Consider the following 14623-nt stretch of genomic DNA (forward strand, 5'->3'; position numbering starts at 1 on the left):
TTCCTGGGTTATATGGAAGCTCAATTTCTAGTTTTTTTAAGGAATGTCCATACTGTTTTCCAGAAAGGCTGGACCAGTTTGTTGGCATTCCCACCAACATGAAAGAGAGTCCTTTTCTCCCCACATCTGCGCCAGCACTGGTTGTTCTTGTTCTTTTTGGTGTGTGCCAGTTTCTGTGGTATGAGATGATATCTCATTCTTGTTTTGATTTGCATCTCCCTGACGATTAGTGATGTAGGGCATTTTCCCATGTGCCGATTGGCTATTTGTATTTCTTTTTTGAGGAAGTTTCTGTTCATTTCTTCTCCTCATTTTTGATGGATTTGGAGGTTCTTTTCTTGTATAATTCTACTAATGTCTTATATATCCTAGATATTAACCCCTTTTCTGATGGGTATTGGACAAATAATTTTTCCCATTCTGTGGGCTTCCTGTATTTTAGTCACTGTTTCTTTTGAGGGGCAGAAGCTTCTTAGTTTAATGTAGTCTCATTTGTTTATGTTTGTTTCTACTTGCTTGGTCAGTGGTGTTTCATCCTTAAAGATGCCTTTAGTTTCAATGTCATGGAGGGTTCTGCCTACATTTGCCTCCATGTACCTTATGGATTCAGGTCTGATATTGAGATCTTTAATCCATCTTGATCTGACTTTTGTGCCCGGCACTAGACAGAGGTCAGAGTTTTTTTTTTTTTTCAGATAGCTATCTAGCTTTCTCAGAACCACTTGTTGAAGAGGACTTCCTTGCTCCACTTCCCATTTCTTGCTCCTTTATCAAAGATTAAGTGAGTATATTTGAGAGTCTGTGACAGAATATTTAACTCAGTTCCATTGGTCTGTGGGCCTGTTTCTATTCCAATACCATGTTGTTTTAATTACCACTGCTTTGTAGTACAGTTTGAAGTTGGGAAAGATGATGCCATCCTCTTCTTTTTGCTTTATCTATTTATCTATTCATGGCGGTTTATTGTGCCATATGAATTTCAGGAGAATATGTCTATTTCTTTGAAGAATTTCATGGGTATTCATATAGGGACCACATTAAATCTGTATATACTTTGGGGAGAGTATTACCATTTTGACCATGTTAATCCTCCAATACATGAGCAGGGGATGTGTCTCCATTTCCTAGTGTCCTCTTTTATTTATTGAAGTAGTGTTTTGTAATTTTCTTTGTATAACCACCCACTGTAGGATAACATTGGGTTTATTCTTTCAGCCTTGCCGCAGGGAACTTAGTTTACCTTAAAGCAATGTCCTTTCTGTTTACCTTAAAGCAATGTCGAGCCAGTGTATTGATGAGTACTGGTGGCAGATTCTTCAGGTGTTTGCATCTGACCTTGTCAGGACCAGGTGCTGTATGCATCTTTACCAAAGAAATGGCGTGTCGGATTTCAGAAGGGAGAACGTTGGGAACTACATATCCATCCTGTGGAATTTGGTACGTGGGCAGGTAGACATGGCTGTCAAAGAGATCCGAGTAGAAGTTGAAGACTGCCCTCCGACAACCCGATGGATCTATCATATCTTCCAGAAAGGCAATGGAGAGGATTATCCATTTATAAGCATATTTAATAACCTCATCTCTCCTAACAGCTGTATAGTATTCCATTGTGTAGATGTACCAAAGTTTCTTTAACCAGTCATCTGTTTTAGGGCACTTGGGTTGTTTCCAGATTTTGGCTATTGTGAACAGTGCTGCAATGAATATTCTAATCTCACCCTCTTTCCCTCCTTTCCCTCTATTGCTGTAGCACTAGGATCAAAAGAAATGTCAAGCACTGACCTCAAAAGCTTTCAAAGGATGCTGAATCTGATTAGATTGGTCAACATAGCAATTTGTGCTCCAGGACAAGTGCATGTGTGCATTACTGTGGGATCCTTCATTTGCTAACTGTTGGAAATAATAAATCAATCAGCTGGCAGTCAGTGGAGAATAACAGATGGGTGCAATGAAGAAGAGCCCTTCAGAGTTTTACAAAAACTACTAACACCCCAGAATAAATTTGGGCATATTCTCAAGGCTGAATTCCATAAAAACAATATCAGAGACTTTGTAGGTCGGAAGAGGGGTGGCGGTGGGGTGCTGTAGAATAGATTTCACAAAATAATCCAACATGCTACTTAAAATAAGCAATGTTCCAGAGAGATAGTACAAGCGTTAAGGCGCTGGCCTTGCATCCAGCTGATATTAGTTCTATCCCCTTAGTTTGGGGTATCTTGTTTGGTTTTGGTGGGGGAAGGTTGGGTCACACTCAGGTGCTCAGGAACTTTTTCTGACTGTGTTCATGCCTTATTCCTGGTGAGTGCTTAGAAGATCTTATGCTAGGGATTAAATCAGGGGCAGCCACATGCAAGGTGAGCGTCTTATATCCTGTACTGTCTCTCTAGCACTGAAAAAACAGACTTTAAAACCAAAACATTATTAGATTAAGTAGAGGTAAGACGGGCAAAGGGATAGGAAAGGGCCCATGGCAATGGAACTCCTGGGAAATAATAAAACCAATAGCCTTGAAGCTGAAAAAGGGCTCACCTGTGAGCACAGGAATTAAGTCCTGATAAGATATTCCTGGCACCAAGAGACCTAGAGAAGGCTGGATCCACCTCCAAGAGAAGCTCCATCAGGAAGAAAGGCCAGGAAAAGAATATTCAAAGAAGACCATCCATTGACCACTTCCTTGTTTGTTTTTTGTCAGGGGTGGGGGAAGGTTGGGCCATACTCAGAAGTGCTCAGGAACCTTTCCCGACTGTGTTCAGGGGTTACTCCCGGCAGGTGCTTAGGGACTCTTATGCTAGCGATTAAACCCAGGCTATCCACATCCAAGTTAAGCATCTTATATCCTGTACTATCTTTCCAGACCTGTGGGAAAAAGCAGACTTTAAAACCAAAATGTTATTAGAGATAAGTAGACCTTTTTTTCTCATTTGTTTTAATTTCCCCTTGCTTCCCCTCCCCTTGCCTTCCTTTCCTTTCCCCTCTCATCCCCTTCTCTTCCCTTTCCTTCCCTTCCCTCTGTTGATATTATTGCATTGATGGCAGCGGTGGGTAAAGGGTCACACAAACTTGTTTCCAGTGCTTGCACATTTAGTTGTGGACTCACACACACAACAGCAGCGCTTGCTGGGGACTGCACTCTTTATTTACAGTGTTTACATGGGTGCTTGCTCAGGGTGGCACTCAAGTTATGGTGCTCATGTACATTCTGGTTGCAGTGCTTGCTAGGGGTTCCTGTGGTGCTCATGAATGAGCTGACCAGAGGCATACTCCTGGCCACAGTGCTTGCTCATCTTCTTAACTGCTTTCCTTGCTCATAACCTTTTAGTTGTGCTCACACACACTTGGCTGCTTTATGACGAGAAACTGCTTGCATGGTAGGATCTCAGAAGGCACAGCTCTCAGACACGAAAGCCGGAGCTGCCAGGATATCATTTGGTGCATGAAGCAGCACAGGGCATCAAACTCGCAGCCTTAGTCTTGCAAAGCAGGCACTTTAGACCTAAGGGCATATCCTGGCCTCCTTTTTACATTTTCTATTTCTTATTGGGGAAATATTGATTTATAAGGCTGCATATGTTTTATTTATTTTTAAATAGCTTTAATTTTATTTATTTTGGACATTTATATATATTTTATTTTCATAAAAGTAGTTCACAATAGTTCATTACAGATAATATTCAAACACCAATCCCACCACCGAGGACCTTCCCACCACAATAAGAGGGAAATGTGTGAAGATTGTATTTCATTCTGGAGCCATTTAAGCCCCAATACAGGAGAATACAAGCAAGTATGTTAAAACCAAACAAATGTGTGCTACTTTTGATAAGTGAGATAGAGTGTAAGAGGTCCAGGGAATTCTGCAGCTCTCTCTTCTGGGAGCTTTAGTTTATAGTCTCTGGGTCTTGGCCATTGATGAGATGGAAAACTGGGGAGCTGGGGGAGGAGGCCCAGTCCTGGTCTGAGTGGGCTTGGAGGTTTCAGTCACAGGTTCCTGCATAAGTGGGTTTTATTACTGGTCCACTCTTGAGTGTGGTTCATCCTGTCTTGGGTGAGGCTCTTTCCCTTTTGGGTGAGGTCGTCCAAGCATGTGGAGAGTGGCCTGGAGAATGGCGACAGGTTGGATTCTGGAGGTTTTTGGCTGCTAGGGTTCTGCTTGGGGTGGGGAAGGAAACTCAACCTGCCCCCCTCCAAGGTACCCTGGTGAAGACAGCCTGGTGCGGGGTCAGGACATTCTGCGGCATTCTCTTCCCAGAGCTTTAGTTTATAATCTCTCAATCTTGGCCATTGATGTGATTACATGGCGCTGGGGGCAGTTTGTGGGTGTGACTGCCAAGCTACTGGAACACTGAGGAAGCTTAGGGGAGGAGGCCCAGTCCCGGTCCGAGCGGTCTTGGAGATCTCAGTCACTGGTGCATATGTTTTAAGAGGGGTACAATTTTCCTGTTCAAAATATCTGTTAATATGCCACACCCACCACCAAACTACCAATACCTCTTTACACAGTCCTCTCTTGACTCTCTGATAATCTTAGTTCTCTGCAATTTCAGAAAAGGGACATTTTCTAATAGAAAAAAGGTGAATTCATCAGAAAGACTAACAATTATGAATGCATATGCACTTAACAACAGAGCATTAAAAAAATCAAAAACTGACAAAAGGGCTGGAGTGATAGTACACCAAGTAGGGCATTTGCCTTGCATGTGGCCAGCCTGGGTTCCATCCCAAGCATTCTATAATGTCCCCCAAGCCCCACCAGGAATGACCTCTGAGTGAAGAGCCAACAGTAAGACCTGAGCACTGCTGGGTATGACCCCTAAAGCAAAAATCAAACAAAAACCAATTAATAAAAATAGGCACTAGAGGATCTGGAGCAATAGTACAGCAGGTAGTGTGCTTGCCTCTCATGCGGCTGACCAGGATCCCATCTTGGGTATTCCATATGGTCCCCTGAACATCTCTAAAAGTAATTCCTAAATGCAGAGCCAGGAATAACCCCTGAATATTGCAGGATGTGACCCAAAACACCCCTCCCTGCACCAAAACATAAGAACCAGAATAATAGAACAGAAGGTAGAGTGTTTGCCTTGCATAGCAACAGCCTGGGTTCAATCTCCAGCATTCCATATGGTCCCGGCCCACCACCAGAAATTATTCCTGAGTGCAGAGCCAGGAGTAAGCCCTGAGCACAGCTGGGTGTGGCCCCAAAATCAAAACCAAACAAATAGAAAATAAAAAACTAAAAGTAAAGGGGAAAATACAAATTCAATAATAATAGCTGAGGACCTCAATATCCTACTTTCCATAATGGTTAAAATAGCTGGAAAAAAAGAATAAAGAGGAAATAAAAGACTTAAACAACATTATCAACAAACTAGCCTTCCCTAACCAATATCTACATGATACTCTACTAAACAATAACAGAATATATACTCTTTCTCAAGTTCAAATGATATATTTTCCAGGAAAAATCATATGGTAGGTCATGAACTTAAATATACTAATCTAAATATGTTAGAGGGTAGAAATAATAAAGTATGCTTTTTAGCCACAATAAATGAAATCTGAAATCAATAAAACTGTAGCACTGTCATTCCGTTGTTCATCGATTTGCTTGAGTGGGCACCAGTAACGTCTCCATTGTGAGACTTGTACTGTTTTTGGCATATCGAATATGTCACGGGTATCTTTCCAGGCTCATCCATGCAGGCATGATACTCTTGGTAGTTTGCAGGGCTCTCCGAGAGGGATGGAGGAATCGAACCTGGGTCGGCCACATGCAAGGCAAACACCCTACTCACTGTGCTATTGCTCCAGCCCTTAAAATCAATAACTGTTATAAATAGCAAAGGTCTAGGATTTGATCATTACACTCTTAGAAAGTCTATAAGTTCAAGAAAAGAATTTTTTAAAAATTAGAAGATACTTTAGGATTAATGAAAATTCAGATCAACATATCAAAACTTATGAGATGCAACAAAAATAATGTTCAGAGAAAAGTTTATAACTATAAATGCTTATATTCTAAAACATGGTAACGGCCAAGGATATAACTCAGTTCTCACACATGCAAGAATGAGCTTTGCATGTGTGGGTCCCTAGGGTTCAATTCTCAGCATCACAAAAATAAATAAATATGTAAATAAATATGATCTACATTTTTAATTAATAACAATACTTTCAGATCTCACAATGGAGACATTACTGGTGCCCGCCTGAGCAAACTGATGAACAATGGGATGTCGATGACTTTCTTTCCTTTCCTTTCCTTTTTCTTTCTTTTCTTTCTAAGGGCGGGTATACTGGGAATATTGGTGGTGGGGAATGTGCACTGGTGGAGAGATGGGTGTTTGATCATTGTGTGATTATAATCCAAACATGAAAGCTTGTAACTATCTCACAGTGACTCAATAAAAATTTTAAAAAATTTTAAAAAAACACGTTAGGGGGAAAAAAGAGCAAACTAGGAACCAGAGCAATAGTACAGAGGGTACAACTTTTGTCTTGCAAGTGGCTAACCCAGGTTCAATGCCTGGCATCCTATAGCATGCCAGGAGTGATCCCTGGGTGTCTGGTCAGGAGTAAGCTTTCAGCACTGTAAAGTATGATCAAAAGCTTTTTTTAAAAAAAAAATACTAAACCTAAAGCAAGCTGAAGGAAGGAAATCATGAAGAGTAGGATGGAATTAATGAAACAGAAAATAGAGAAGCAATAGATAAAATCATGAAACCAAAAGCTAATTCTTTGAAAAGATTGACAGAACTGCCAAACCGTTGGCTACATTGACCAAGAATAAAATAAAAACTCACATTGCCAGAAATAGATTTGAAAGAGGAGATATTAATATCAGCTTACAGAAATAAAAGGAATTTATATAGGTGAAAGACAGATTTTCTCCTAGCATAAGGAATAATATGAGGATATCTGCTCTAGCCAATTTTATTCAATATTGACTTGAGGTTCTAGCAAGGACTGTTAAGCAATGAAAAGAAATTAAAGGCATCAGATTGGAAAGAGGGAGGCATTCGCAGCTAACCTCTTGAGGAAAAAAATTATATATTGTCCACTAAAGGTTTGTTTTAACTAATAAATTATTTTAGTCAAATTGAAGACATTATATCAATATACTAAAATCAATATATTTTCTACAGTTTTAATCAACAATCTGAAAATAAAACTGAGAAGACAATTCAATTTGCAATAGCACCAGAAAGAATGAAGGACTAGCCATCTGATTATAGTGGTAAAGCACATGTTTTGCATACGTGAAGCCCTGAGTTCAATCCCTGGTCCTATATGGCTCCCAGAGCACTACCAAGTGTGCTATTACCAAGTGTAATAATACCTGATGGTCCCCAAGCACTGCCAGGCCAAAGAATTGCCAGCAGTGATCCCACTGGTTAGATTATAAAGTGGTTAGATTGCAAAGTGGTTTCATTGCCTTGCTAAACAGTTCGGTGATTTCTCAAAATATTAAAACATAGAAATAACATTGTTAGGGTCCGGTATCGATAATTTCCCCCTCTCCCAATCCACACAAAGAGTTCAGCCAGTAATGTAATACACAAGCGAAGTTTATTAAGCCAGCTCTCTGGGGTCAAGCCTCTAGGCACTTAGGCCCTACCAAGACCCCGAACAAGGGAAAAGCCACACATTTTATACTCAGTGCTTACGTCATAGCCTGCACTTATGAATTTTAACAAAAACAGAAATGAAAATGCAAGTTTCATAATTCAGAAAAAAATACTTTCAAATAGTACAAACAAGCAGTTACAGATAGGTGATCTAGACATGTTTTCAGAACATTCTGGCAGCTACCCACCCTGCTTGTGTCTGGGTGGCTTCTATAGACAGTAAATAGCAGTTATGAAACTATTTGCAAAGGCCGAGTTTTCAGCCCAGTTGTCCTCCCCTCACAGATGGCCAGGGAGGAGAAGTGGGGTTTTAAGAAAAACAAAAAGGATTAAGTAAAAAAAAACTTAAACCAGGAACCAGGCATGATGGAGTTGCTCCTGCCCCGCTCCGTGTCCAACAAACATAGGATGCAACAACTTCACTTCTAGTTATGTGCTCAAGGAGAACGCAAATATATAACCACACAAAAACTTGTACACAAGTGTTTATAGCAGCATCATTCATAATTGCCCAAGGCTGACCAAATGACCATCAGCTGATGAATTGTTAAACAAAATGTAGTCTGTCCTGTCAATGGAATTTTGTTCAATCATATAAAGGAACGCCGTACTAATACACACTACAATGTGAACTAATTTGTAAATATTATGCTAAATAAAAGATCAGTGTAGCGACAGACCACATAAAATATACAAAATAGGCAAACTTATAGAGGCAGAAAGTGGATTAGTGGTCTCTTAAGAGGACTGAGGTCAGGGGCTGACGATAGCCAAAGGGTACCAAGTCGATGAGAATGTATTTAAAGTGATGAAAATGCTTTAATACTTATTGTGGTGATAGTTGCACTCATGTGTGAATGTATTAAAAATAAAACATTCACTTGTATACTTTAAATGAGTGAGTTGTATGTCATGGTAGCACTGCACTGTATAGCACTGTCATCCCATTGCTCATCTATTTGTTCGAGCGGGCACCAGTAACGTCTCCATTGTGAGACTTGTTACTGTTTTTGGCATATTGAATACTCCACAGATAGCTCGCCAGGCTGTGCTGTGCAGGCGGGATACTCTCAGTAGCTTGGCAGGCTCTCCGAGAGGAGGAATTGAACCCAGGTTGGCTGCATGACAGGCAAGCACCCTACATGGCATTACTATTTATCCCTCACTCAGTTCCCATAGCACACTCAGACCTATCCATTTCCGTTTCTGTGGATTGTTACTCACTATGGCTAACAGAATTCGTGCAATATTTAGATCCCCCAATTCCTCTGGTATATCATGATGATATGAGTGTGCTATGGGAACTGAGTGAGGGATGAATAGTAATGCCATTGACTTTTTCTTCTATTCCCAGTTTTGGAGAGAAGAAGCCACAGCCAGTGGTCCTGGGGAAGGCCATGCTATGTGGCATCAAGGATCAAAACCCGAGTGCCCTAGAACAGATGACTGGTTGAAGAAACTCTGGTACATCTATACAATGGAATACTATGCAGCTGTTAGAAAGAATGAGGTCATGACGTTTGCATATAAGTGGATCAGCATGGAAAGTATTATGCTAAGTGAAATGAGTCAGAAAGAGAGACACAGACATAGAAAGATTGCACTCATCTGTGGAATATAGAATAATAGACTATAAGACTAACACCCAAGAATAGTAGAAATAAGTACCAGGAGGTTGTCTCCATTGCTTGGAAGCTGGTCTCTCATTCTGGGCAACTCAGAGAAGGGAACACCAAGTAAAATGTGGTTAGTGGTCATGTGGGGGAAAGATGATGCGGGCCGAATATAGACTAGAGACTGAACACAATGGCCACTCAACACCTTTATTGCAAACCACAACACCTAATCAGAGAGAGAGAGAACAAAAGGGAATACCCTGCCATAGTGGCAGTGTGGGGTGGGGGGAGACGGGACTGGGGAGGTGGGGAGGGATGTTGGGTTTACTGGTGGGGGAGAATGGGCACTGGTGAAGGGATGGGTTATCAAACTTTGTAAGGGAGAAACATGAGCACAAAAATGTATAAATCTGTAACTGTACCCTCACGTTGATTCACTAATTAAAAATAAACTATTAATTTAAAAAAAGGATCAAACCCAGGGCATTGCACATACATGTATTCTACCACTTAAGTCATATCTCCAGACTCAGTCACCACATTTATTGAACTTTTCATTTCATTAAGATGCTTATTTTGGTTGTGGTAACAGACAAATAGGACTCATGAGACAGGATGGTCAGACATAAAAGTAACTTCTACACCGACCAATAACATGATTTCAGGATTTGCTACTAAGCTTAGCTGAAAGTCAATCTGAGTAAAAATTGGTGAGTTTAGGGGCTGGAGTGATAGCACAGTGGGTAGGGTGTTTGCCTTGCACGTGATCGACCCGGGTTCAATTCAAAGCATCCCATATGGTCCCCCAAGCACCGCCAGGAGTAATTCCTGAGTGCAGAGCCAAAAGTAATGCCTGAGCATCGCTGGGTGTGACCCAAAAAGAAAAAAATTGGTGAGTTTAGCCATATGTCTAAACCACCATGCCCAATATATCCTTTACAAATTAGCTGTAGGTAGACAGTTGGAAACTATGAGTGAAATGCAATAACATAATCTGGCCTGAGACAGGCTGTGAGTTCTCTGTCTCTGCCCTTATTGGGAGACAATATCCAAGAGACTAAATCTGAGAATTCTAAGAAGAGTCTCTGCATCCCTGACCTTGGATCATGCAAACTGGGACTACTCAGGGAATTTCTCAGTCTTCCTTCACCTTATCACCTTCACCTTCTGGCTCAGAATCTAGTTTCTGTCATACTCACTGTAGGGCTTTTTTTCCTGGAAATAGTATCTGGTATTTTATGCAGATTCTTGCAGTATCTTGCATTACCTCTTAGCCCAGATCTTGTCTCTGTACTAAACAGCTCACTCTTTTCTTGCTCAGGGAGTCCATGCATATTGAACAATGAGGAAGTATCCTCAGAAAGCCTCTGAGGAATGTGGCTAACCTGCTTGCTTCTGTGGTCTGAACTGAATGATGTATTAATAGAAAGGGAATATTCTAAATGGAGTGTGGAATCAAGTAAAAGGACAAGTCTGTGGATCACCGGATGGACCAGAGATGAGCTATCCTTCTGCCTCTGGTCAATAAATTCTAGAAATGGACACAGAGATGAATCTTGGCCCTGAGCTACTTGCGGCAGAGATGGCCCTAGATTTTGCAGAAGGCCTTCTCCACTGAGCTGCTCCAGACAGGGGCGGGTGTTGTCCCTCCGCCTGTCCCCTAAGAGCTCCAGCGGGCGCCATTTTCTAGAAGCCAGCAAGAAGCACCAGGTACGAGTTCGCAGTGATGGCAAATCCCAAGTCTCCCGGAACTGGGGAGGAGTGGGCCGTCCTTTCCCCTGCCCCATGGGATGCCAAGATGATGTCACATCCGCCCACCGTCTACTTAAGTTCCCACGTGGCCACGATCTAGAGACACAAAGAATAATCTCGGAACTGAGCAACTTGCTGCAGTGATTTCTTCAAACCCTAATTATTAAAAACTTAGAATTCCTTGAGCGACATTATATTATACCCATCATTATATTATACCCATAACAAGCAACACAAAGCATATTTTCTAGCACTGCATTTTTGGCAGGTATGAGGGGTGGTAGGACTGGTCCTGAAATATCTAAGGTAACTAAAGTAGAGAAAGAATATTTTGCAAGTTATCTGGCATAAAGGCAGCGGGGGTGTGGAATGGTGGGGTATGTGGGGATTTGGGTGGTGGAAAGGATGGGTGGTTGACTGTATGATCAAATTTCAAACATGAGATTTTTGTTACTGTACCTCACAGTGAATTAATAAAAAAAATGAATAAATAAATAAATAAACTCTAGAAGTGGCAACTAAGACTCTGGGAAATAAATGGGTCTCTTAGGTGACAGGAGCTTCATGACAGCAGCCATTTTAACTGTGACTTCCTGTGGCCTCATTCCCAAGTTCAACCAAGAATTATTCAGTGGTAGACTTACTAGGTCTCCTCATTTGACTACTTTTCTGCAAGGAAAACAGCTGTGCTCTTTTCCACAATGTGTCCATCAAGTCATAAATGGTTCTTTACTTGTTGCTACTATACTCTGTAGTAAGGATTCTATAATAAAAATATATTCTAGTTATACTATAATTTAATAAATTAGTATTTGAGTCTCCAATAATCTACCAGTCCCCAATCTCATTGTCTCTAAATTCAATGCACTGTCCTGGCCTCCCTGGCAAATCCCATCACCCAGGAGGCCTTATTTGAAACAGTCATCAGGGTTCTTTTCTGACGTTTCTAGTAAATACAATCACTGCCATTCAATGAGAAATGTAGCGTCTCTTAGAGAGTTATCAACTAAATGTCAGTTAGTTATGGACTCACATTGATTGATATGTCTTAGGAGGATGGACAGGGGTTGCTGAAAAAGACTTCACAGAGAAAACATTTGAACCTTTAAAGAATTTTTATTTGGTTTAACGATTTGAGAATTGTTTTTCTAATTATAAAAGATATGCTGGCTTAATGTTGGCAACTGGGGAAATACCAAAAGGCATAAATGGGAGAAAATGTCAAAGATGATTAAGATGTAGACAGCTGAAGAGGTCCGGGAGTAGCTTCTATAAGGCACTGTTTCCTGAAGCTCTGTAATCAATTTTCTTAACAATGGCTACACACAATCACTCAAGCCCAGACCAAAAACTTATAGAGCAGACTGTATTTGAACAGAGGCAAATATTCAAGCTTTGACTTCTGAGGAGTTTACTTCTGAATTTAGTCCTTTTATCTCAGTCTCTTTCAAAGTGTAGCCCATGGACTTATCTCACTCAGGACCATCTGGAGTTACTTAGATGAAAATGTAGATTCCTGGACACCATTAAAAAGACTCATGGAGAATCTTTGGGAGAGACCAGTAATCTGCATTTTAACACATTCCTTAGATAACTCCTAGCCATCCAGTGTTTGAGAACCACTTTCTTAGTGTTCTTAAGTACTGAAGATTGGAGAAAGAGTACAGACAGTAAGATATTTGCTTTGCATGCAGCTGACCCTGGTTCGATCCCTAACATCACATATATTTCCTTGAGCACATTGATCAGTCCTAAGCATAGAGTCAGTAATAGCCCCTGAACACCATCAGGTGTGTTTCCCCCCACCCCCACCCTCAAACTCCCCCATATGGAAAAAAATGAGGTTTAAATTATATACAACCCCCTGTTTGTTCCAGGTGTACAACATGAATCAATATATGAATATAGTACAAAGTACATTAGGTTAATGTCTACCTCCATACTTACAAATTATGGAAACCTTCATGATCTGCACTCAGCAACTTTAAACTACATGATACAGTATTATTATAGTCCCCATACTACACATCATATCACCACAATATCTTTATTATTATTATTATTATTATTATTATTATTATTATTATTATTTACGAGTTACAAAAGAGCTTAATTATCACTTACCAAAATACACAGGAGGAATCTTAAAATCTTACTGGGATAAACTATTCTACTACTCCTGCTACCACTGTATTTTTCATGGTTGAGTATCACAAAGTCAAAAGTTTCTAGTGGTTGATCCTACCTCAAACCAGACGTAAGAAACCCAAGTCGTGGGAACTTAAAGTTTCATAGTGAATCTGTCAATGCTTTCTTGGCAATGGTTTTTTCTCTCTTGTCCAGAAGGTGGTTAAAGCCCTTGCACTGTGCTTCTTCCATCAAGTCAAGAAATAGAACCTCAAAATGCCCCAAAGTTTACAACATTTAGTATATCCAAATATCAAACAAGCTGCATGTCTTCTAGATGTGGTAGTAAACATCCAAGTTTTGAGAGGCATTAAAACATGGTAGAATTCCTTGGAGGGTTGTAGCACCAGCACAGAAAATCTCATACAATAGGAAGCCTGTAACTGAACTCTTCAGGCCTTTCTAGGCTTTGGCTAAAAGATGATTATTTTGTATTTCGGGTTGGGGATCTGCCTTTTGACTCACAACAGCCTCCTGCACGTCATTGGGTTGCAGGAGTGCCATTACTCCCCATTTTTCACACACATCCAGTGCTTCTTTCTCCAGTTACCTCTGCACTGAAAACCTTGAAAATACCAGACATCACAATCACAGCGTTCTGAGACACAGAGGTGCTGGTGATGGGCTGAATTAGCCTCTTAATGGTTGCCTGACCATGGGGTGATACATCTCATAGTGGTTCTGCTGGTCCTAAGAACAAAACAAACAAACAAAAGAAACCAGGACTTGCATCTTCATTGTCTTCATCAACTTTCTGCTTCTCCTTCCTGCCTTTCTGCCTTCCTTCTTTCCCTCCATCCATCCTTCCTTCCTTCCTATTTTCAGTGTTTGGCCACAGGCATAAATAATGAATCCCTTTCAACTGCCGGTAAATCTGAGACGTTCTGACTCTTGAGTTTGCCTTCCTGTACCACAGCTTGTGAATCACCGTCTCTGGAATTCTGTCCATGTCAGCCTAACCGGATTCCCCTGTGTCTTCACCATTTTTCGCAGGAGATTTGCACTTCCTTTCCATCGCTGAGAGAGGAAGAGGGGACAACTCACAGCACTCACATCCCTACAATATTTTTATAACATTATAAAAATACCGTTTGATTCTTTCCACCCATTTCTCCCACACCCACATGCTCTCCCATCTCTGGCTTCGGATGCCCACCAATATGTTCTCTGGACCTCTGAGTTTCATGCGTGTGTGTGTGTGTGTGTGTGTTAAAGTTTTCACATATAAAGTGAGATTACATTATATTTATATTTGTCTGATTTATTTCACTTGGCATGTTTTCAAGATCCACCCATGTCATCACAGATGGCAGGGCTCCCTGAACATTATGAATCTATATAAACCACAATTTCTTTTTTCCCCATTTTTGTTGAAGTGTTGTAATTTATAATATTATTAATAATACTTTTATGCATATATTATCCAACACCACTCCCACC

General features: G+C 40.7%; 1 pseudogene; it reads right to left on the reverse strand.

Moving 5' to 3' along the window:
• Positions 1-13596: 13596 nt before the first annotated feature.
• On the reverse strand, positions 13597-14198 carry LOC129399568 (transcription initiation factor TFIID subunit 11-like; annotated as a pseudogene).
• Between the last annotated feature and the right edge of the window lie 425 nt (positions 14199-14623).

This window comes from Sorex araneus, chromosome X (assembly GCF_027595985.1).
Source record: "Sorex araneus isolate mSorAra2 chromosome X, mSorAra2.pri, whole genome shotgun sequence".
In the NCBI taxonomy this organism is placed as follows: domain Eukaryota; kingdom Metazoa; phylum Chordata; class Mammalia; order Eulipotyphla; family Soricidae; genus Sorex; species Sorex araneus.